General features: G+C 42.7%; 1 long non-coding RNA gene across 1 annotated transcript; it reads left to right on the top strand.

The window, feature by feature from the left end:
* The first annotated feature begins 18,484 nt into the window (after positions 1-18,484).
* Positions 18,485-21,785, top strand: LOC109743105 (uncharacterized). The gene is made up of 3 exons (XR_006662209.2): positions 18,485-18,808; positions 20,340-21,093; positions 21,177-21,785. It is a non-coding gene; the product is annotated as an uncharacterized lncRNA (long non-coding RNA).
* Positions 21,786-22,439: the final 654 nt, after the last annotated feature.

Raw genomic sequence — 22,439 nt, 5'->3', positions numbered from 1 at the left:
TATCGTTTCATCCAGACAGGTGAAACGTTCCCTACCGAAACCATCAGGCTTGCTGTGAGAAGCATATCCCCAAACCTGCCCCAAATGGGAGAAAAAAATTACCATGGCATGTTTTGCCGCTCCATGACAGCATGCCAAGTTTCATGAATTTTAGACGAGCTTTGGATTTACTAGAATTTAAAAACCAGGTATCTCAATGTTTGTGGCCGAGTGACGGTGGCAGGGTGTTTGACATTCATTCCCATTTCTTGCATGGGACCTAAGCAGGCAACCAAGGACACAGATTTGAATTTCCAACTAATTTATATGCATTAGAGCATGTGCCTGTAGTTCAAATTTGAATTATGCACATGAATGCATAGAAACTCAGTTAATGTATAAAAATGTCCAAACAAAACCCCAAAAAACCCAAAAATTGACATAACACTCCTGTTGTTCTATGTTGACACTAGGAAAAAATTGAAATCGAGAAGAGGCAACGGATATCGTTTCGTCCAGAAAGGTGAAACGTTCCCTACCGAAACCATCACACTTGTTGTGAGAAGCTCTGGTTTATGAGAAGCTTATCCCCAAAGCTGCCCCAAATGGGACAAAAAATTTACCACGGCATGTTGATGCCGCTCCATGATAGCATGCCAAGTTTCATGAATTTTGGATTTACTAGAATTACAAAAGCAAGTACGTCGACGTTTGCCGGAGAGCCATGGTGCCGTGGTGTTCGAATTTCATCCCCATTTCTTGCATGGGACATAAACATAAACCCATGGACACATATATGATTTTACAACCGATGTTGGTGCACCAGAGCATGTGCATGTAGTTTAATTTTGAATTGTGCACCTGAAATGGCTAGAAAACCAATTTAATGTGTAAAATGTTCAAACAAACCCTGAATAATTTGAATTCTTTTACGACACACATATAGTTGCATGTTCACTGCAAATAAAAGGTCTAGCAATTCAAACACCGTCCATTGCCGCTGTGACCCCATTATGTAATTCAAATCAAGATGAAAAATCAAGTAGATCGCACACAGTTTATTATCACCAACCGTGTGAGATGCAGCACAAAATATCCTGGTGCACCGTCGGTGTATAGTACCCTATGGCTTACGCGAGAAGGTGCATCGGCTACAGTCCACAGCCGGCATCTCAAGCACACTAGCTCGCTCCCCAAATATCATTTCACTGTTCAATCATCGCTGGTGAAAGATGGGCATGTGGACCCGCATCATGAGGGCAACTTCAGTGGCCCACTCTGGCGAGAGCGCGGCCACGGCCGCCATGCGGGTGCTAACAAGGTGCATGAGCGCGGCCACAATCTGCTACCGGGCAGCCAAGGCATCCCAAACGGCTGATGTTGCTTCTCACGTGGCAGCAGCAACATCTGCCTCGGGGATAGCAACTGGCGAGAGCGGCACAACACCTGTTCGTTCCGTAGTGGCGGCCCTAGCCCTGATGGAGGCCGCCCACGACCATGTCGAGGCTGCCCACGCCTAGCTCGTGGCGGTCACTGCACAAATCGAATGAAGCTTCTCCAACAACGGTCGGCAACCCACGACCGAAGAGTTGGTAATCGCCGAGAGCGTTCGAGCAGCCCTCCGTTCCTCCGCCGCATACCTTGCGACGACGGAGCCTATCCAAGCCCAGGTTGCGGCCGCCCACGCCCAGCTCGTGGCGGCCTTTTCCAAAGAGATGGCGGACGTAGATGGCGAGATGCTTGCCGAGTATGGTGCGATGGATGCCATGGAGCCCCTTCCCCAGGAGACCATCGGGCGCGAGCTGGACATGGAGGCGGCGGCGGAGATCGACGAGTACCAGCCATAGTACTAGTACTCTTTGTTTTGTTTAATTAAGAGCGTCGGTCTTTAATTTGTTAGAGTAATGTTTAGGTCAGCTAGCTTTGTTTAATTGCTGAACTTGCTCGATTAAGAAGTGTGGGTGTGTTGTAGTCTCCTTTGTGTACCCAAATTATGCAATGACGTGGATGACCACTGTAACCATGGAAATTCGAACCAAAATTTTTGACGTTCAAACTCATCACACACGGGTTAAGCTATCTGAATCATTTGTGATGTTCACATATCATACACAGTTCTGAATAAGGGATCGTGTCTGATGACACTTTGCGCGCCAGTTTTTTCGCTGAAGCGACTCCAAATTTCCGGCTTCCGCGGAAATATCTACCTCCCCGCCCCCTCCCCCTTACCAAAAGCCACATTTCCCCTGTTTCCACCTTACTTTCCAAGTTGAAACCTTCACTCCTTGCTTGCAGCGCCGCCTCCTCGCCGGTGACCCTCCTTCACGCTGCTCGACCTCGTCTATCCAGGCAGGTAATCCACACCCAACCCCCATCCTCCTCCTCCTTCCACATCCCACATGCCCCGACCGCCGGCACGAGCACGACACCTTCCACCCAAATCACCGACCCCTCCACCAAATAAGCGCCACCCTAAGCCATGGTGCACGCAGTATAGCCAGGATCTCAAGGAGCATTTGGCAGCGGAGAAGCAAATCGCGGCCGCACGCGCGGATGAGGTCGCGATGGCTGCCATTCGTGGCGACCCCCAGATCTTGGAGGAGCACCTTGCCATTTGCTAGCTATGCCGGTTAAGCATGCTCGGTTTACCCGTTGCGTGTGCTGCTCCTGCCTTTCCTTCACAAATTCTAGTGAATTGTGCTATCTAATTTTACCATGCAATCTGTTGCTCTAGTGTATATGTTCTATATGTCGTGCAGTGTGGTGCTCACTTATTAACTCTTTTGTTAATTAGTTGTCATGTTCAGTTAACTGTTTGGTTCAATTTTGCAAATGTGATATTCAATTCTTCAGGCTGCAATTTTGTATTGTCTTCCATGTGAGAAATAAATCGAATTTATCTTTACAAAATACATGAGAAACGAATACAATTGCTATATTTCCAAGTTGTCAAGCATGCTTGGTTTGGTTATACATTGTGCAATGTGGTGCTCAGTTAACGTTTGGTTCATTTGTGTTGTGGTGTTTAGTTAATTGTTTGGTTCAATTCTGCAATGAGATGTTCAATAGTTGTGGGTGATTCTGTTATTGTATACCATGTGAGGAATAAATTGAATTTGGCTGTAGTAAATACATGAGAAACAAATACAATTGCTATATTTCCAAGTTGTTAAGCATGCTTGGTTTGGTTAACTGTCTGATCTTCCATTAGGAGTATGTTATATTGCGCAATGTGGTGCTCAGTTAATGTTTGGTTCATTTGTTGTGGTGTTTAGTTAACTGCTTGGTTTAGTTCTACAATGCGAAGTCCAATTGTCGTGGGTAGAATTTTGTATTGTTGTGCATGTGAGGAATAAATCGAATTTGGCTGCACTTAATACATGAGAAACATATAAAAGTGCTATATTTCCTAGTTCTTAATCATGCTTGGTTTGGATAAATGGGTTTTCCATGTGGCTTGAATTAATCTGATGAATCTGTAATGTGCTTATTTTTCATCAACATATTTTACTGATAGCATGCGAACCCTTACTTAACCTAATGACTAACTACCTTCTATGTGTTGCAGGGAAACAATGGGAAGCACTGAGGTTTACAATCGAGGTTAGCACGTGCATGGTCCGTTGTCTAATAGCACATTATTGTGCAATTGCGGGAATCATTCTAATATTTAGGTTTTTAACAATTTGGTCTTGCACATGTAGGTCCTGCTATCAAAGGTTTTGACCCACTGTTCGACCCTTTTTGCATATGGGGAAATTAGTTGTCCATGAATATCAATCAAATCAAGAAACTCAGAAAGATTGTTAGGATAAAGAAATTAGCGACAAAAAACAACAAGATCTTTGTCTGCACAATGAAGAAGACATCAGTTCACTACAAGATGGTACTAACTATTATACCTTGCCTTTTTTTATTCCTTTGCCCCATTTCCAATATAGAGAAGATATTTATGCACATCCTTGTTTTCAGGCCTTTCCAAAGCAGTTCACTGATGACTACCTCTCAAACCACCTCTATGATCAGGAGGCGAGGAAGGTTTTCATACAACACCCACGGTTCAATATTGAAGTGTTCCTGAAGAGGACGAAGGATGGACGGTCAATCATCCATAGGCACTGGCCTAAAGTTGCAAAGACCTTCAACATGAATGAAGGCTCAATATTCGCATCTGTCTATATACCGTCTATGATGCTAATTTCGAAAGGTTCTACATGTTGCATGTGAAACTTGGTGTTGGTGCAGTTGTGTAATGGGGTAGCTGAGTGCTGAAGCTATATCATGTTGTACTCTGATGTATTTCAATTATGAAATTCTGCTTCCTTAATATGGAAATGAAATATATTATATGCTTAATATGAATGTGAATTAGATTAATAAATGGATTATTAATAATAGGGCAATTAGCCTGCTAATGGTGAATTAGCCTGCTAATTGGGTTTTGCTATTGCAAACGGTTATTGAAAAAATTGCGTGGGCGATGACCTCAGGCAACGCACACAGTTTCTAGGAATAAACCGGGTTGGATCAATGAACAATCACACACGAATTTCTCTTGAAAACTGTTTGTGTTAGGCCACATTGCGCAAATGTTTACCACATAAAAACTATGTGTGATGGACAGCCTTTGTCACGCAGTTTCTTCTACGGACCGTGTGTGATGCATTCAATAATGCAAACGATAAAAATTTTAATATCGTGTGCAATGGCAACACTATCACAAACGATTTGACGGGAAAAATTGTGTGTGATGTACCTGTGAACGGAAACGTTTTCCTTGGAGCGACTGTGTGGAATGTACATACAAACGGAAACGTTTAGCGGGGACTGACTGTGTGGGATGTACTTGCGACCGGAAACAATTTCGCCTGTATAATTGTATTTTTTAGCTCCACTATACGTATTTCCGTATTTGAGCGCTCGCCGGTCGCAGACGACCTCATTTTGCCGAGCGTGTGTGCCAGGAGGCCATATCCCCAACGGTTTCTGGGTCGTGTGGGAAGGACCCCCCTATCGCCATCACTCACTAGGCGACGGTTTCAAATGCCGTCGCGGAAAGGGGTTAAAACCCGTTTGTATAGCACTGACGCGTACTAGTGATCATCCCTTCCTCTTTGGGGAAATACCGACGTAGCTTCAAGCGACATCAATGGTCATACTGCTTACCACCAACGTCTTATTTTGATTCGGCGGTATGTTGGATGAAGCGGCCCGGACCAACCTTACATGACCACGTTCATGAGACCGGTTCCACCGGCAGACATGCAACTTGTTTTGCATAAAGGTGGCTGGCGGGTGTCTGTTTCTCCAACTTTAGCTGAATCAAATTTGACTACGGCCGGTCCTTGTTGAAGGTTAAAACAGCACACTTGACAAAAAGTCGTTGTGGTTTTGATGCGTAGGTAAGAATGGTTCTTGCTAGAGGCCCATAGCAGCCACGTAAAACTTGCAACAACAAAGTAGAGGACGTCTAACTTGTTTTTGTAGGGCATGTTGTGATGTGATATGGTCAAGACATGATGTGATATAAGTTATTGTATGAGATGATCATGTTTTGTAAAAGTTATCGGCAACTGGCAGGAGCCTTATGGTTGTCACTTTATTGTATGAAATGCAATCGCCATGTAATTGCTTTACTTTATCACTATGCGGTAGCGATAGTTGTAGAAGCAATAGTTGGCGAGATGACAACAACGCTACGATGGAGATCAAGGTGTCAAGCCGGTGACGATGGAGATCATGACGGTGCTTTGGAGATGGAGATCAAAGGCACAAGATGATGATGGCCATATCATGTCACATATTTTGATTGCATGTGATGTTTATCTTTTATGCATCTTATTTTGCTTAGTTCGGCGGTAGCATTATAAGATGATCCCTCACTAAATTTCAAGGTATAAGTGTTCTCCTTGAGTATGCACCGTTGCTACAGTTCGTCGTGCCGAGACACCACGTGATGATCGGTTGTGATAAGCTCTACGTTCACATACAACGGGTGCAAGACAGTTTTGCACGTGCAGAATACTCAGGTTAAGCTTGACGAGCCTAGCATATACAAATATGGCCTCGGAACACTGAGACCGAAAGGTCGAACGTGAATCATATAGTAGATATGATCAACATAGAGATGTTCACCATTGAAAACTACTCCATCTCACATGATGATCGGACATGGTTTAGTTGATATGGATCACGTGATCATTTAGATGACTAGAGGGATGTATATCTAAATGGGAGTTCTTAAGTAATATGATTAATCAAACTTTAATTTATCATGAACTTAGTCTTGATAGTTTTTGCATATCTATGTTGTAGTAGATCAATGGCCCGTGCTACCGTTCCCTTGAATTTTAATGCGTTCCTAGAGAAAGCTAAGTTGAAAGATGATGGTAGCAACTACACGGACTGGGACCGTAACTTGAGGATTATCCTCATTGCTGCACAGAAGAATTACGTCATGGAAGCACCGCTAGGTGCAGACCCGCTACAGGAGCAACACCGAACTTTATGAACGTCTGGCAAACTAAAGCTGATGACTACTCGATAGTTCAGTGTGCCATGCTTTACGGCTTAGAATTGGGACTTCAAAGACGTTTTGAACGTCATGGAGCATATGAGATGTTCCAAGAGTTGAAGTTATTATTTCAAGAAAATGCCCGAGTTGAGAGATATGAAGTCTCCAACAAGTTCTATACTTGCAAGATGGAGGAGAACAGTCATGTCAGTGAACACTTACTCAGAATGTTTGGGTACCCTAACCACTTGACTCAGATGGGAGTTAATCTTCCTGATGATAGTGTCATTGACAGAGTTCTTCAATCACTGCCACCAAGCTATAAAGGCTTCATGGTGAACTACAACATGCAAGGGATGGAAAAGACAATTCCTGAGCTCTTCGCGATGCTTAAGGCTGCGGAGGTAGAAATCAAGAAGGAGCATCAAGTGTTGATGGTTAACAAGACCACTAGTTTCAAGAAAAAGGGCAAAGGGAAGAAGGGGAACTTCAAGAAGAATAGCAAGCAAGTTGCTACTCCCCGGAAGAATACCAAATCTGGACCTAAGCCTGAAACTGAGTGCTTCTACTGCAAAGGGACTGGTCACTGGAAGCGGAACTACCCCAAGTATTTGGCGGATAAGAAGGATGGCAAAGTGAAAGGTATATTTGATATACATGTTATTGATGTGTACCTTACTAATGCTCGTAGTAGCGCACGGGTATTTGATACTGGTTCTGTTGCTCACATTTGCAACTCAAAATAGGGGCTACGGATTAAACGAATATTGGCTAAGGACGAGGTGATGATGCGCGTCGGAAATGGTTCCAAGGTCGATGTGATCGCCGTCAGCACGCTACCTCTACATCTACCTTCAGGATTAATTTTAGACCTGAATAATTGTTTTTTGGTGCCAGCGTTGAGCATGAACATTATATCTGGATCTTGTTTGATGCGAGATGGTTATTCATTTAAATCAGAGAATAATGGTTGTTCTATTTATATGAGTAATATATTTTATGGTCATGCACCCTTGATGAGTGGTCTATTTTTGTTGAATCTCGATCGTAGTAATACACATATTCATATTGAAGCCAAAAGATGCAAAGTTAATAATGATAGTGCAACTTATTTGTGGCACTGCCGTTTAGGTCATATTGGTGTAAAGAGCATGAAGAAACTCCATGCTGATGGGCTTTTGGAATCACTTGATTATGAATCACTTGATGCTTGCGAACCAAGCCTCATGGGCAAGATGACTAACACTCCGTTCTCCGGAACAATGGAGTGAGCAACTGACTTATTGGAAATAATACATACTGATGTATGCGGTCCGATGAGTGTTGAGGCTCGTGGCGGGTATCATTATTTTCTAACCTTCATAGATGATTTGAGAAGATATGGGTATATCTACTTAATGAAACATAAGTCTGAATCATTTGAAAAGTTCAAAGAATTTCAGAGTGAAGTGGAAAATCATCGTAGCAAGAAAATAAAGTTTCTATGATCTGATCACGAAGGCGAATATTTGAGTTACGAGTTTGGTCTTCATTTGAAACAATGTGGAATAGTTTCGCAACTCACGCCACCTGGAACACCACAGCATAATGGTGTGTCCGAACGTCATAACCGTACTTTATTAGATATGGTGCGATCTATGATGTCTCTTACCGATTTACCACTATCATTTTGGGGTTATGCTTTAGAGACGGCTGCATTCATGTTAAATAGGGCACCATCTAAATCCGTTGAGACGACACCATATGAACTACGGTTTGGCAAGAAACCTAAATTGTCATTTCTTAAAGTTTGGGGTTGCGATGCTTATGTGAAAAAGCTTCAACCTGATAAGCTCGAACCCAAATCGGAGAAGTGTGTCTTCATAGGATACCCAAAACAAACTGTTAGGTACACCTTCTATCACAGATCCGAAGGCAAGACATTTGTTGCTAAGAATGGATCCTTTCTAGAGAAGGAGTTTCTCTCGAAAGAAGTGAGTGGAAGTAGAACTTGATGAGGTAGTTGTACCTTCTCTCGAATTGGAAAATGGTTCATCACAGAAATCAGTTCCAGTGATGCCTACACCAATTAGTGAGGAAGTTAATGATGATAATCATGAAACTTCAGATCAAGTTACTACCGAACCTCGTAGGTCAACCACAGTACGGTTCGCATCAGAGTGGTACGGTAATCCTGTTCTGGAGGTCATGTTACTAGACCATGACGTACCTACGAACTATGAGGAAGCGATGATGAGCCCAGATTCCATGAAATGGCTTGAGGCCATGAAATCTGAGATGGGATCCATGTATGAGAACAAATTGTGGACTTTGGTTGACTTGCCCGATGATCGGCAAGCCATAGAGAATTAATGGATCTTCAAGAAGAAGACTGACGTTGACGGTAATACTGTCTACAAAGCTCGACTTGTTGCAAAAGGTTTTCGACAAGTTCAAGGAGTTGACTATGATGAGACCTTCCCACCCGTAGCGATGCTTAAGTCTGTCCGAATCATGGTAGCAATTGCCGCATTTTATGATTATGAAATTTGGCAAATGGATGTCAAAACCGCATTCCTTAATGGATTTCTTAAAGAAGAGTTGTATATGATGCAACCAGAAGGTTTTGTCGATCCTAAAGGTGCTAACAAAGTGTGCAAGCTCCAGCGATCCATTTATGGACTGGTGCAAGCATCTCAGAGTTGGAATATATGCTTTGATAGTGTGATCAAAGCATATGATTTTATACAGACTTTTGGAGAAGCTTGTATTTACAAGAAAGTGAGTGGGAGGTATGTAGCATTTCTAATATTATATGTGGATGACATATTGCTGATTGGAAATAATACAGAATTTCTGGATAGCATAAAAGGATACTTGAATAAGAATTTTTCAATTAAAGACCTCGGTGAAGCTGCTTATATATTGGGCATCAAGATCTATAGAGATAGATCAAGATGCTTAATTGAACTTTCACAAAGCACATACCTTGATAAAGTTTTGAAGAAGTTCAAAATGGATCAGTCAAAGAAAGGGTTCTTGCATGTGTTACAAGGTGTGAAGTTGAGTCAGACTCAATGCCCGACCATTGCAAAAGATAGAGGGAAAATGAAAGTCATTCCCTATGCCTCAGCCATAGGTTCTATCATGTATGCAATGCTGTGTCACAGACCTGATGTGTGCCTTGCTATAAGTTTAGCAGGGAGGTACCAAAGTAATCCAGGAGTGGATCACTAGACAACGGTCAAGAACATCCTGAAATAACTGGAATGGACTGAGGATATGTTTCTCGTTTATGGAGGTGACACAGAGCTTGTCGTAAATGGTTACGTTGATGCAAGCTTTGACACTGATCCGGATGACTCTAAGTCACAAACCGGATACGTATTTATATTGAATGCTGGAGCTGTCAGTTGGTGCGGTTCCAAGCAGAGCGTCGTGGCGGGATCTATGTGTGAAGCGGAGTACCTAGCTGCTTCGGAAGCAGCAAATGAAGGAGTCTGGATGAAGGATTTCATATCCGATCTAGGTGTAATACCTAGTGCATCGGGTCTAATGAAAATCTTTTGTGACAATACTGGAGCAATTGCCTTAGCGAAGGAATCCAGATTTCACAAGAGAACCAAACACATCAAGAGACGCTTCCACTCCATCCGCGATCAAGTCAAGGAGGGAGAAATAGAGATTTGCAAAATACATACGGATCTGAATGTTGCAGACCCGTTGACTAAGCCTCTTCCACGAGCAAAACATGATCAGCACCAAGACTCCATGGGTGTTAGAATCATTATTATGTAATCTAGATTATTGACTCTAGTGCAAGTGGGAGACTGAAGGAAATGTGCCCTAGAGGCAATAATAAAGTTGTTATTTATATTTCCTCATATCATGATAAATTTTTATTATTCATGCTAGAATTGTCTTAACCAGAAACTTAGTACATGTGTGAATACATAGACAAAACAGAGTGTCCCTAGTATGCCTCTACTTGACTAGCTCGTTAATCAAATATGGTTAAGTTTCTTGACCATAGACATGTGTTGTCATTTAATGAACAGGATCACATCATTAGAGAATGATGTGATGGACAAGCCCCGTCTGTTAGCTTAGCATAATGATCGTTAAGTTTTATTGCTATTGCTTTCTTCATGACTTTACATATTCCTCTCACTATGAGATTATGCAACTCCCGAACACCGGAGGAACACCTTGTGTGCTATCAAACGTCACAACGTAATTGGGTGATTATAAAGATGTTCTCAAGGTGTCTCTGAAGGTGTTTGTTAGGTTGGCATAGATCGAGATTAGGATTTGTCACTCCGAGTATCGGAGAGGTATCTCTGGGCCCTCTCGGTAATACACATCACTATAAGCCTTGCAAGCAATGTGACTAATGAGTTAGTTACGGGATGATGCATTACGGAATGAGTAAAGAGACTTGCCGGTAACGATATTGAACTAGGTACGAGGATACCAACGATCGAATCTCGGGCAAGTAACATACCGATGACAAAGGGAATAATGTATGTTGTTATTGCGGTTTGACCGATAAAGATCTTCGTAGAATATGTAGGAACCAATATGAGCATCCAAGTTCCGCTATTGGTTATTGACCGCAGATGTGTCTCGGTCATGTCTACATAGTTCTTGAACCGGTAGGGTCCGCACGCTTAACATTCGATGACGATTTGTATTATGAGTTATGTGTTTTGGTGACCGAAGTTTGTTCAGAGTCCCGGATGAGATCACGGACATGACGAGGAGTCTCGAAATGGTCGAGAGGTAAAGATTGATATATTGGACGATTATATTCGGACACCGGAATGGTTCGGTATATTCCGGAGTACCGAGGGGTTACCGGAACCCCCCGGGGAAGTCTTGGGCCTACATGGGCCTTTGGGGAGAGAGAGGGGAGCTCGCAAGGGGTGGCACGCGCCCCCCTCCAAGGGAGTCCGAATTGAACAAGGAGGAGGGGGCGCGGCCCCCTAACCCTCTCCCTCTCCCTCTCCTTCCTTTTCCCCCTCCGATGAGAAAGGCAAAAGGGGGGCGAATCCTACTAGGAGTGGAGTCCTAGTAGGACTCCCTCCCATGGCATGCCCCCTTGGTGGCCGGCCTCCTCCTCCCCTCCTTTATATACGGGGGCAGGGGCACCCCAAAGCACATCAGTTGTTCTCTTAGCCGTGTGTGGTGCCCCCCTCCACAGTTTACTCCTCCGGTCATAACGTCGTAGTGCTTAGGTGAAGCCCTGCGCGGATCACATCACCAGCACCGTCACCACGCCGTCGTGCTGACGAAACTCTCCCTCGACCCTCTGTTGGATCAAGAGTTCGAGGGACGTCATCGAGCTGAACGTGTGCTGAACTCGAAGGTGCCGTACGTTTGGTACTACATAGGTTGGATCGTGCAGACGTTCGACTACATCAACCGCGTTAACCTAATGCTTCCGCTTTCGGTAATTGCTTTAATTTTTCACTATGCGTTAGCGATAGTTGTAGAAGCAATAGTTGGCATGACGACCTCGACGCAACGACGCTATGATGGAGATTAAGGTGTCGAGTCGGTGACGATAAATATCATGACGATGCTTTGGAGATGCATATCAAAAGCACAAGATGATGATGGCCATATCATGTGACATATTTTGATTGCATGTGATGTTTATCCTTTATGCATCTTATTTTGCTTAGAATGGCAGTAGCATTATAAGATGATCCCTTCACCTAATTTCAAGATAAAATTGTTCTCCCTGAGTATGCACCGTTGCTACAGTTCGTCGTTTCGAGACACCATGTGATGATCAGGTGTGATAGACTCTATGTTCACATACAACGGGTGTAAGATAGTTTTGCACATGCAGAATACTTGGGTTAAACTTGACGAGCCTAGCATGTACAGACATGGTCTCAGAACACTGGAGACCGAAAGGTCGAACATGAGTCATATAGTAGATATGATCAACATAGAGATGTTCACCATTGATGACTACCCCATCTCACATGATGATCGAACATGGGTTAGTTGATTTGGATCATGTATCACTTAGATAACATGAGGGATCTTTATTTAAGTGGGAGTTCTTAAGTAATTTGATTAATTGAACTTAATTTATCATGAACTTAGTCTTATAGTTTTGCATATCTATGTTGTAGATCAATGGCCCGAGCTACCGTTCCCCTAAATTTTAATGCGTTCCTAGAGAAAGCTAAGTTGAAAGATGATGGTAGCAACTACACGGACTGGGTCCATAACTTGAGGATTATCCTCATTGCTGCACAGAAGAATTATGTCCTTGATGCACCGCTAGGTGAAAGGCCTGCTACAGGAGCAGAAGCTGATGTTTTGAACGTCTAGCAAGCTCGACCTGATGACTACTCGATAGTTCAGTGTGCCATGCTTTACGGCTTAGAACCTAGACTTCAAAGACGTTTTGAACGTCGTGGAGCATATGAGATGTTCTAAGAGTTGAAGTTAATATTTCAAGCAAATGCCCGGGTTGAGAGATATGAAGTATCCAACAAGTTCTATAGCTGCAAGATGGAGGAGAACAGTTCTGTCAGTGAACACATACTCAAAATGACTGGGTATTATAATCACTTGACTCAGCTGGGAGTTGATCTTCCAGTTGATTGTGTTATTGACAGAGTTCTTCAATCACTGCCACCAAGCTAGAAAGGCTTCGTGATGAACTATAATATGCACGGGATGAACAAAACAATTCTCGAGCTCTTCGCAATGCTTAAGGCCGCGGAGGTAGAAATCAAGAAGGAGAATCAAGTGTTGATGGGTAATAAGACCACTAGTTTCAAGAAAAAGGGCAAGGGAAAGAAAGGGAACTTCAAGAAGAATGGCAAGCAAGTTGCCACTCCCGGGAAGAAGCCCAAAGCTGGACCCAAGCCTGAAACTGAGTGCTTCTACTGCAAAGGGACTGGTCACTGGAAGCGAAACTGCCCCAAATACTTGGCGGATAAGAAGGATGGCAAAGTGAACAAAGGTATATTGGATATACATGTTATTGATGTGTGCCTTACTAATGCTCATAGTAGCACCTGGGTATTTGATACTGGTTCGGTTGCTCATATTTGTAACTCGAAACAGGAGCTACGGATTAAACGAAGATTGGCTAAGGATGAGGTGACGATACGCGTCGGGAATGGTTCCAAGGTCGATGTGATCGCCGTTGGCATGCTACCTCTACATCTACCCTCAGGATTAGTTTTAGACCTGAATAATTTTTATTTGGTGCCAGCGTTGAGCATAAACATTATATCTGCATCTTGTTTAATGCGAGACGGTTATTCGTTTAAATCAGAGAATAATGGTTGTTCTATTTATATGAGTAATATCTTTTATGGCCATGCACCCTTGAAGAGTGGTCTATTCTTGTTGAATCTCGATTGTAGTGATACACATATTCATAATATTGATGCCAAAAGTTGGAAAGTTGATAATGATAGTGCAACATATTTGTGGCACTGCCGTTTAGGTCATATTGGTGTAAAGCGCATGAAGAAACTCCATGCAGATGGGCTTTTGGAATCACTTGATTATGAATCATTTGATACTTGTGAACCATGCCTCATGGGCAAGATGACTAAAACTCCATTCTCCGGAACAATGGAGCGAGCTAATGACTTATTGGAAATAATACATACCGATGTATGCGGTCCGGTGAGTGTTGAAGCACGCGGCGGGTATCGTTATTTTCTGACCTTCACAGATGATTTGAGTAGGTATGGGTATATCTACTTAATGAGACACAAATCCAAAACATTTGAAAAGTTCAAAGAATTTCAGAGTGAAGTGGAGAATCATCGTAACAAGAAAATAAAGTTTCTACAATCTGATCGCTGAGGCGAATATTTGAGTTACGAGTTCGGCCTTCATTTAAAACAATGTGGAATAGTTTCACAACTCATGCCACCTGGAACACCATAGCGTAATGGTGTGTCCGAATGTCGTAACCGTACTTTATTTGAAATGGTCCGTTCTATGATGTCTCTTACCGATTTACCACTATCGTTTTGGGGTTATGCATTAGAGATAGCTGCATTCACGTTAAATAGGGCACCGTCTAAATCTGTTGAGACGAAACCATATAAACTATGGTTTGGCAAGAAACCTAAGCTGTCGTTTCTTAAAAGTTTGGGGATGCGACACTTATGTCAAAAGGCTTCAGCCTGATAAGCTCGAACCTAAATCGGAGAAGTGTGTCTTCGTACGATACCATAAGGAAACAATTGGGTACACCTTCTACCACAGATCCGGGGGCAAGATCTTTGTTGCTACGAATGGGTCCTTTCTAGAGAAGGAGTTTCTCTCCAAACAAGTGAGTGGGAGGAAAGTAGAACTTGATGAGGTAACTGTACCTTCTCTCAAATTGGAAAGTAGCACATCACAGAAAACCGTTCCCGTGATGCCTACACAACTAGAGAGAAGCTATGATAATGATCATGAAACTTCAGACCAAGTTACTACTAAACCTTGTAGGTCGACCAGAGCACGATCCGCACCAGAGTGGTACGGTAATCTTGTCCTAGAAGTCATGTTACTAGACCAAGGCGAACCTACGAACTATGAAGAAGCTATGATGAGCCCAGATTCCGACAGATGGCTTGAGGCCATGAAATCTGAGATAGGATCCATGTATGAGAACAAAGTGTGGACTTTGGTGGACTTGCCCGATGATTGGCAAGCCATAGAGAATAAATGGATCATCAAGAAGAAGACTGACGCTGATGGTAATATTACTGTCTACAAAGCTCGACTTGTAGCAAAAGGTTTTCAACAAGTTCAATGGGTTGACTACGATGAGACTTTCTCAGCCATAGCGATGCTTAAGTCCGTCCGAATCATGTTAGCAATTGCCGCATTTTATGATTATGAAATCTGGCAAATGGACGTCAAAACTGCATTCCTTAATGGATTTCTTAAAGAAGAGTTGTATATGATGCAACCAGAAGGTTTTGTCGATCCTAAAGGTGCTAACAAAGTGTGCAAACTCTAGCGATCCATCTATGGACTGGTGCAAGCATCTCAGAGTTGGAATATACGCTTTGATGAGGTGATCAAAGCATATGTTTTTATACAGACTTTCGGTGAAGCCTGTATTTACAAGAAAGTGAGTGGGAGCTCTGTAGCATTTCTGATATTATATGTAGATGACATATTGTTGATTGGAAATGATATAAAATTTCTGGATAGCATAAAAGGATAATTGAATAAGAATTTTTCAATGAAAGGCCTCGGTGAAGCTGCTTATATATTGGGCATCAAGATCTATAGAGATAGATGGAGACGCTTAATAGGACTTTCACAAAGCACATACCTTGACGAAGTTTTGAAGAAGTTCAAAATGGAGCAGTCAAAGAAAGGGTTCTTGCCTGTGTTACAAGGTGTGAAGTTGAGTCAGACTCAAAGCCCGACCACTGCAGAAGATACAGAGAAAATGAAAGTCATTCTATATGCCTCAGCCATAGGTTCTATCATGTATGCTATGTTGTGTACCAGACCTGATGTGTGCCTTCCCATAAGTCTGGCAGGGAGGTACCAAAGTAATCCAGGAGTGGATCACTGGACGGCGGTCAAGAACATCCTAAAGTACCTGAAAAGGACCAAGGATATGTTTCTCGTTTATGGAGGTGACAAAGAGCTCGTCGTAAATGGTTACATCGATGCTAGCTTTGACACTGATCCGGATGACTCTAAGTCACAAACCGGATACGTATTTATATTGAATGGTGGAGCTGTCAGTTGGTGCAGTTCCATGCAGAGCGTCGTGGCGGGATCTACGTGTGAAGCGGAGTACATAGCTGCTTCGGAAGCAGCAAATGAAGGAGTCTGGATGAAGGAGTTCATATCCGATCTGGGTGTAATACCTAGTGCATCGGGTCCAATGAAAATCTTTTGTGACAATACTGGAGCAATTGCCTTGGCAAAGGAATCCAGATTTAACAAGAGAACCAAACACATCAAGAGACGCTTCAACTCCATTTGTGAACAAGTCAAGGATGGAGACATAGAAATTTGCACAATACATACGGATCTGAATGTAGCAAACCCGTTGACTAAGCCTCTTTCGCGAGCAAAACATGATCACCACCAAGACTCCATGGGTGTTAGATTCATTACAATGTAATCTAGATTATTGACTCTGGTGCAAGTGGGAGACTGAAGGAAATATGCCATAGAGGCAATAATAAAGTTGTTATTTTATATTTCCTTATTCATGATAAAGGTCTATTATTCATGCTAGAATTGTATTGATCGAAAACTTAAATACATGTGTGAATACATAAAAAAACATTGTGTCCCTAGTAAGCATCTACTAGACTAGCTCATTGATCAAAGATGGTTAAGGTTTCCTAACCATGGACATGTGTTGTCATTTGATAATGGGATCACATCATTAGGAGAATGATGTGATGGACAAGACCCATCCGTTAGCTTAGCATATTGATCGTTCAGTTTATTGCTATTGCTTTCTTCATGTCAAATACATATTCCTTCGACTATGAGATTATGCAACTCCCGGATACCGGAGGAATACCTTGTGTGCTATCAAACGTCACAACATAACTGGGTGATCATAAACATGCTCTACAGGTATCTCCGAAGGTGTTTGTTGAGTTGGCATAGATCGAGATTAGGATTTGTCACTCCGAGTATCGGAGAGGTATCTCTGGGCCCTCTCGGTAATACACATCATAAGCTTGCAAGCAAATGACTAAGGAGTTAGTCACGAGGTGATGTATTACGGAACGAGTAAAGAGACTTGCCGGTAACGAGATTGAACTAGGTATGAAGATACCAACAATCGAATCTTGGGCAAGTAACATACCGATGGACAAAGGGAATTACGTATGTTGTCATAACGGTTCAACCGATAAAGATCTTCGTAGAATATGTAGGAGCCAATATGGGCATCTAGGTTCTGTATTGGTTATTGACCGGAGAGGTGTCTCGGTCATGTCTACATAGTTCTCGAACCCGTAGGGTCCGCGCGCTTAACGTTCGTTGACGATATAGTGTTATATGAGTTATATGATTTGGTGACCGAATGTTGTTCGGAGTCCCGGATGAGATCACGGACATGACGAGGGGTCTCGGAATGGTCGAGAGGTAAAGATTGATATATAGGACGATGGTATTCGGATACCGGAAGTGTTTTGGAGGGTACCGGGTACTTATCGAGTCACCGGAAAGGAGTTTCGGGCACCCCCGACAAAGATATCGGCCTTAGGCCCCGTTTGTTTGGGCTATAGATTCCTGAAAATCACTTTGCTATGGATTCCTGAGAATCAGTTGTGGCTCTGGATTCCTGAGAATCAGAATCTGACTGTTTGTTTACCCTGTTGTTTGTCAGCTTTAGGAGTTGTGGGTGTTGTGAAATGTCAGTAACGCCCTCGACTACTAACTATGATGTTTATATGCAGATTAAAGCTCAAGTTGTCTGTTTTGACTTGATAAAGTGAGAACTAGCACAAAAACACAATATATAGAATATTTTTTTCAAGAAATTACATGATGTATGAATATATCATCCTAAACATGCATATGAAACGTAACATCCAAAAAACGTATCAACCCTCGCAGTCTTCCATACGAAATATATCATGCACGTACGGGCCAACCATCATAGTCTTAGATACGTGCACATATCATCCAAAATATGTACTAACCATCAGTCTTACATACGTACACATATCATCCAAAATATGCACCAATCATCATAGTCTCATCAAGTAATATGTGAAACTATACTTGATTCCTGGATTCTAGCACAGTCAAAATCGGATTCACAAACAAACAGGAAGATTCCAACATCAGATGCCTAGAATCGAGTCTTGAACTTGCACTGGACGCGGCCGGAAGCTGGAATCAGTGATTTTGCTGATTCTCGAGCTGCCACTTACCCCCATTCAAATATGGGCCAACTCCTACCCGTTATTACGATGGAAATGCCACCGCATGCCCAGCTCAACCTCTCCTTCGATAGGGGTCATCCTTTCGTTCGCACACATCCACACCTACCAAACAGAGGCAGAAAAATAGAGAGGGGATGGCTCTCTAGGGTTCGCCCGCCGCCACCGTTGCCGGCAAGGCGTGTGGATCCGGTCGCCGCCGCCCCCGGCCATACACCGGCCGCATCAGATCCATCGCGCCGCTGGCTCTTAGCACCTGCCGCCCCCGCTCTCAGCCGATAGGCCTCCCCTGTGCTCCACCTACGCCGGCGGCCGGACTTCTCGCTGCACCACGCCGGAGGCCCCCCTTGCCCCCCGACTCCACCTCCTCCTGCCCGACTGCACCAGCCCTGCCCCATCTCCTACCTATGAGAAGGTAATTGTTCATCAGTCCCAAAAAATGTATTTTTTGCTTGATGCTCTGACTTATGTTCTTATGTACGAACTGCTTTGGTAATAGGCCTTGATTGGAGCAGTAGCATTGTTTAGATTTAGTAATATGTCAGATTTAGTAATAGGCCATGATTGGCTGGATATATGTAAATTGCCCTTATGAATGTCATATGTTATAGATGTCAAAAGCTAATTGGAGTCCAGAAATGACCACCATTTTTTGCAATCTCGCTGCTAAGGAGAAGGAAAAGGGGAATATGCCTCTCAAATTTTTGAACCCTACTGGATACAAGAATGTAGAAGTTGGCTTCTTTGAGCAGACCGAAAAACATTACAGTAGGTTGTAGTTCAAAAATAAATGGGGCAGTTTGAGTACCTTGTATAGGGATTGGCTGATCCTAAAGAATACATCTACTGGACTTGGCTGGAATGATGAAATGAACACCGTGATTGCTAATGATGAATGGTGGAAGAAGGCCGGTGAAGTAAGTCATGTTCGTAAGATCAAATTGTCTTGTGGCTAATATTGCACTAGAATTTTTTGTTGACAAGTGCCAAATGAATTACTTATGCAGGAAAACAAGTACATCTTGTAGTTTCGTAAATGTTGTCCTGAAAAAATCTGAACCAAATGAGCATCATGTATGAGAAGATCAATGTTACGGGAGAAACTTCTATGATGCCAGGTTGTGAGCATGAAGTGCTTGATCTTGAAGAAGATGAAACTGAGGAGGAAGAAGTGCAGACTACCCAAGCCAAGAAGGCAAAGAAGGGGCCATGGAAGATAGATGGAAGCTCTAGTAAAAAGAATCATGTTCAAAGGGACTTCAAGCACATGGTTGACCACTTGATTAGTGAAGATGTTGCGATGAACTCACATAAGAATAGTGTTGCTATTGAAATTGAAAAGATTATGGAAGAAGTTCTGGCATGTGGAGCCGATGAAACAAGTGATGAGTACTTCATAGCAACCAAGTTGTTTGCGAAGTTTGAAAATCGTTGTTTCTTTAACAATATGAAGACTAGTGAAGGGAAGAAGAATTGGCTTAGGAGGATGTATGAAGAGTGAAATAGGCATTAGGATTACACATTAGACGTGTGATGAAACAAGTGATGAGTACTTCATAGCAACCAAGTTGTTTGCGAAGTTTGAAAATCGTTCTTTCTTTAACAATATGAAGACTAGCGAAGGGAAGAAGAATTGGCTTAGGAGGATGTATGAAGAGTGAAATAGGCATTAGGATTACACTTTAGACGTGTGATCATGAATATGTTATTCCCTTCCTTTATGTTATGTCGCTTGATACTTGTTGAACTATATTTTCTTTCTTGTTATGTCACTTGAGACCTAATGAACAATATTTCCCTTCATGTTTTGTCACTTTAGACTTGATCAACAATATTTCCTTTCTTGTTATGTCACTTTGCACTTGTTGAACAATATTTCTACCGATTGTTATCGCTTATGTTGATCCTGAGATACATATGTTACTAATATTTATGTGTTTATGTAGATGAGCACAAGTGATAGCCATAGTGAAGAGTCCAAAAGTGATTCTGGTGCTATGCCAACCTCAAGGAGGCAAAGGAGAAAAAATACATGATGGCTGCACTTGTTGGTATCATGTACAGTGAGAAGTATCTCATGAAAAAGAAGAGAAGAGTTCCGATAATGACCGGACATTAGTGGGTTACCGAGAACTTGAGTACTCCAAAAGATTGATATAACATGTTTAGGATGTACAAGCCTTGTTTTGATAGGTTGCATCGTACACTTGTACACACATATGGCTTGAAAGGAACAAGAAACATGAGTTCAGAAGAAGCATTGGGTATGTTTCTCTGGACGGTTGGGGGCCCTCAATCCGTAAGCCAAGTGGAGAATCGTTTCAAGAGATCAACCGAAGTTATACATCGCAAATTGAATGAAGCATTGAAATGCTTGAATGACATGGCTATAGACATCATTCGACCAAGTGATCCGGAGTTCAGAGTTGTACATGATAGGCTTCGAGATGCAAGGTTCGCACCTCACTTTGATGGTTGCGTAGGTGCAATTGATGGGTCGCATATTCCTGTAATAGTTCCAAATGATGAGATCGTCAACCATGTTGGTCGACGACCCAACACAGAATATCATGGCAGTGTGTGACTTTGAAATGAGATTCACTTCTATTGTCGCGGGATGGCTAGGGTCAGCACATGACACAAGGATATTCAGAGATACTTTGGTGAAGTATGCAGATAGGTTTCCACATCCACCGATAGGTATCCATTTCATTTACATGTGCATGACAATATTGTTTTAGTTAGATCATTCATCCCTTGTGTAAAACTATTACTTTATGCAGGGGGGTACTATCTTGTTGACTCGGGTTATCCCAATTGTGATGGATATTTAGCTCCATACAAAGGGCAAAAGTACCATGTGCCAAAATTTCGCCAAGGTCTCCCACCGAATGGGAAAAAAACATTTAACTTTGCACATTCATCTCTAGGCAATGTTATTGAGCGTTCATTTGGTGTCTGGAAGATGAAATGGCGTATTTTACAAAAAATGACAAGTTACCCTCCTGAGAAGCAAGCTCGAATCATCATTGCATGCATGGCACTTCATAATTGCATTAGAGAAAGCAATTTGAGAGACTTGGAGTTTGACAAATGTGATCGCGATGAGAACTACATGCCAAGGAATTCACAACCCCTACCCACGGGACATGTGTCCAATATTGTGGTTGGTGATGATGCAACCATGAAAGCAACTCGTGAGGCGATTGCTGATGGATTGATGGTGGATCAAGTATAGTTTCACATATTACTTGATGAGACTATGATGATTGGTGCATATTTTGGATGATATGTGTACGTATGTAAGACTGATGGTTAGTACATATTTTGGATGATATGTGCATGTATCTAAGACTATGATGGTTGGTCCGTACGTGGATGATATATTTCGTATGGAAGACTACAAGGGTTGATTCGTTTTTTGGATGTTACGTTTCATGTGCATGTTTAGGATGATATATTCATACATCATGTCATTTCTCGAAGAAGAAAAATTCTATATATTGTGTTTTTGTGCTAGTTCTCACTTTATCAAGTCAAAACAGATAGCTTGTGCTTTAATCTGCATATAAACATCATAGTCAGTAGTCGAGGGCGTTACTGGCATTTCACAACACCCACAACTCCTAAAGCTGACAAACAACAGGGTAAACAAACAATCAGATTCTGATTCTTAGGAATCCAGAGCCACAGCTGATTTTCAGGAATCCATAGCAAAGTGATATTCAGGGATCTGTAGCCCAAACAAAGGGGGCCTTACGGGCCAAGTGAGGAAACACACCAGCCCACAAGGGGCTGGTGCGCCCTCTATGGGGCTGGCCCTATGAGGAGGGAAAGGAAAGGGGAGGAGGAAAGGGAAGTGTGGAGTTGGACTCCCTCTTCCTTCCCTCTCCCCCCTCTTTCCTTTCCCCTTGTTCATACAAGGAAAGGGGGCGCAGGAGGGCAGGATCCCTAGGGCCGGCGGCCAGCCCCTAGGGGCACGCCCTAGCTGCCTCCTTCTCCCCTCCCACCTATATATACATGGGGAGGGGGCGCCACACAAGGAC

This window comes from Aegilops tauschii, chromosome 4 (genome assembly GCF_002575655.3).
Source record: "Aegilops tauschii subsp. strangulata cultivar AL8/78 chromosome 4, Aet v6.0, whole genome shotgun sequence".
NCBI classification, from domain to species: domain Eukaryota; kingdom Viridiplantae; phylum Streptophyta; class Magnoliopsida; order Poales; family Poaceae; genus Aegilops; species Aegilops tauschii.
This window is presented reverse-complemented; position numbering and strand designations above follow the sequence as displayed.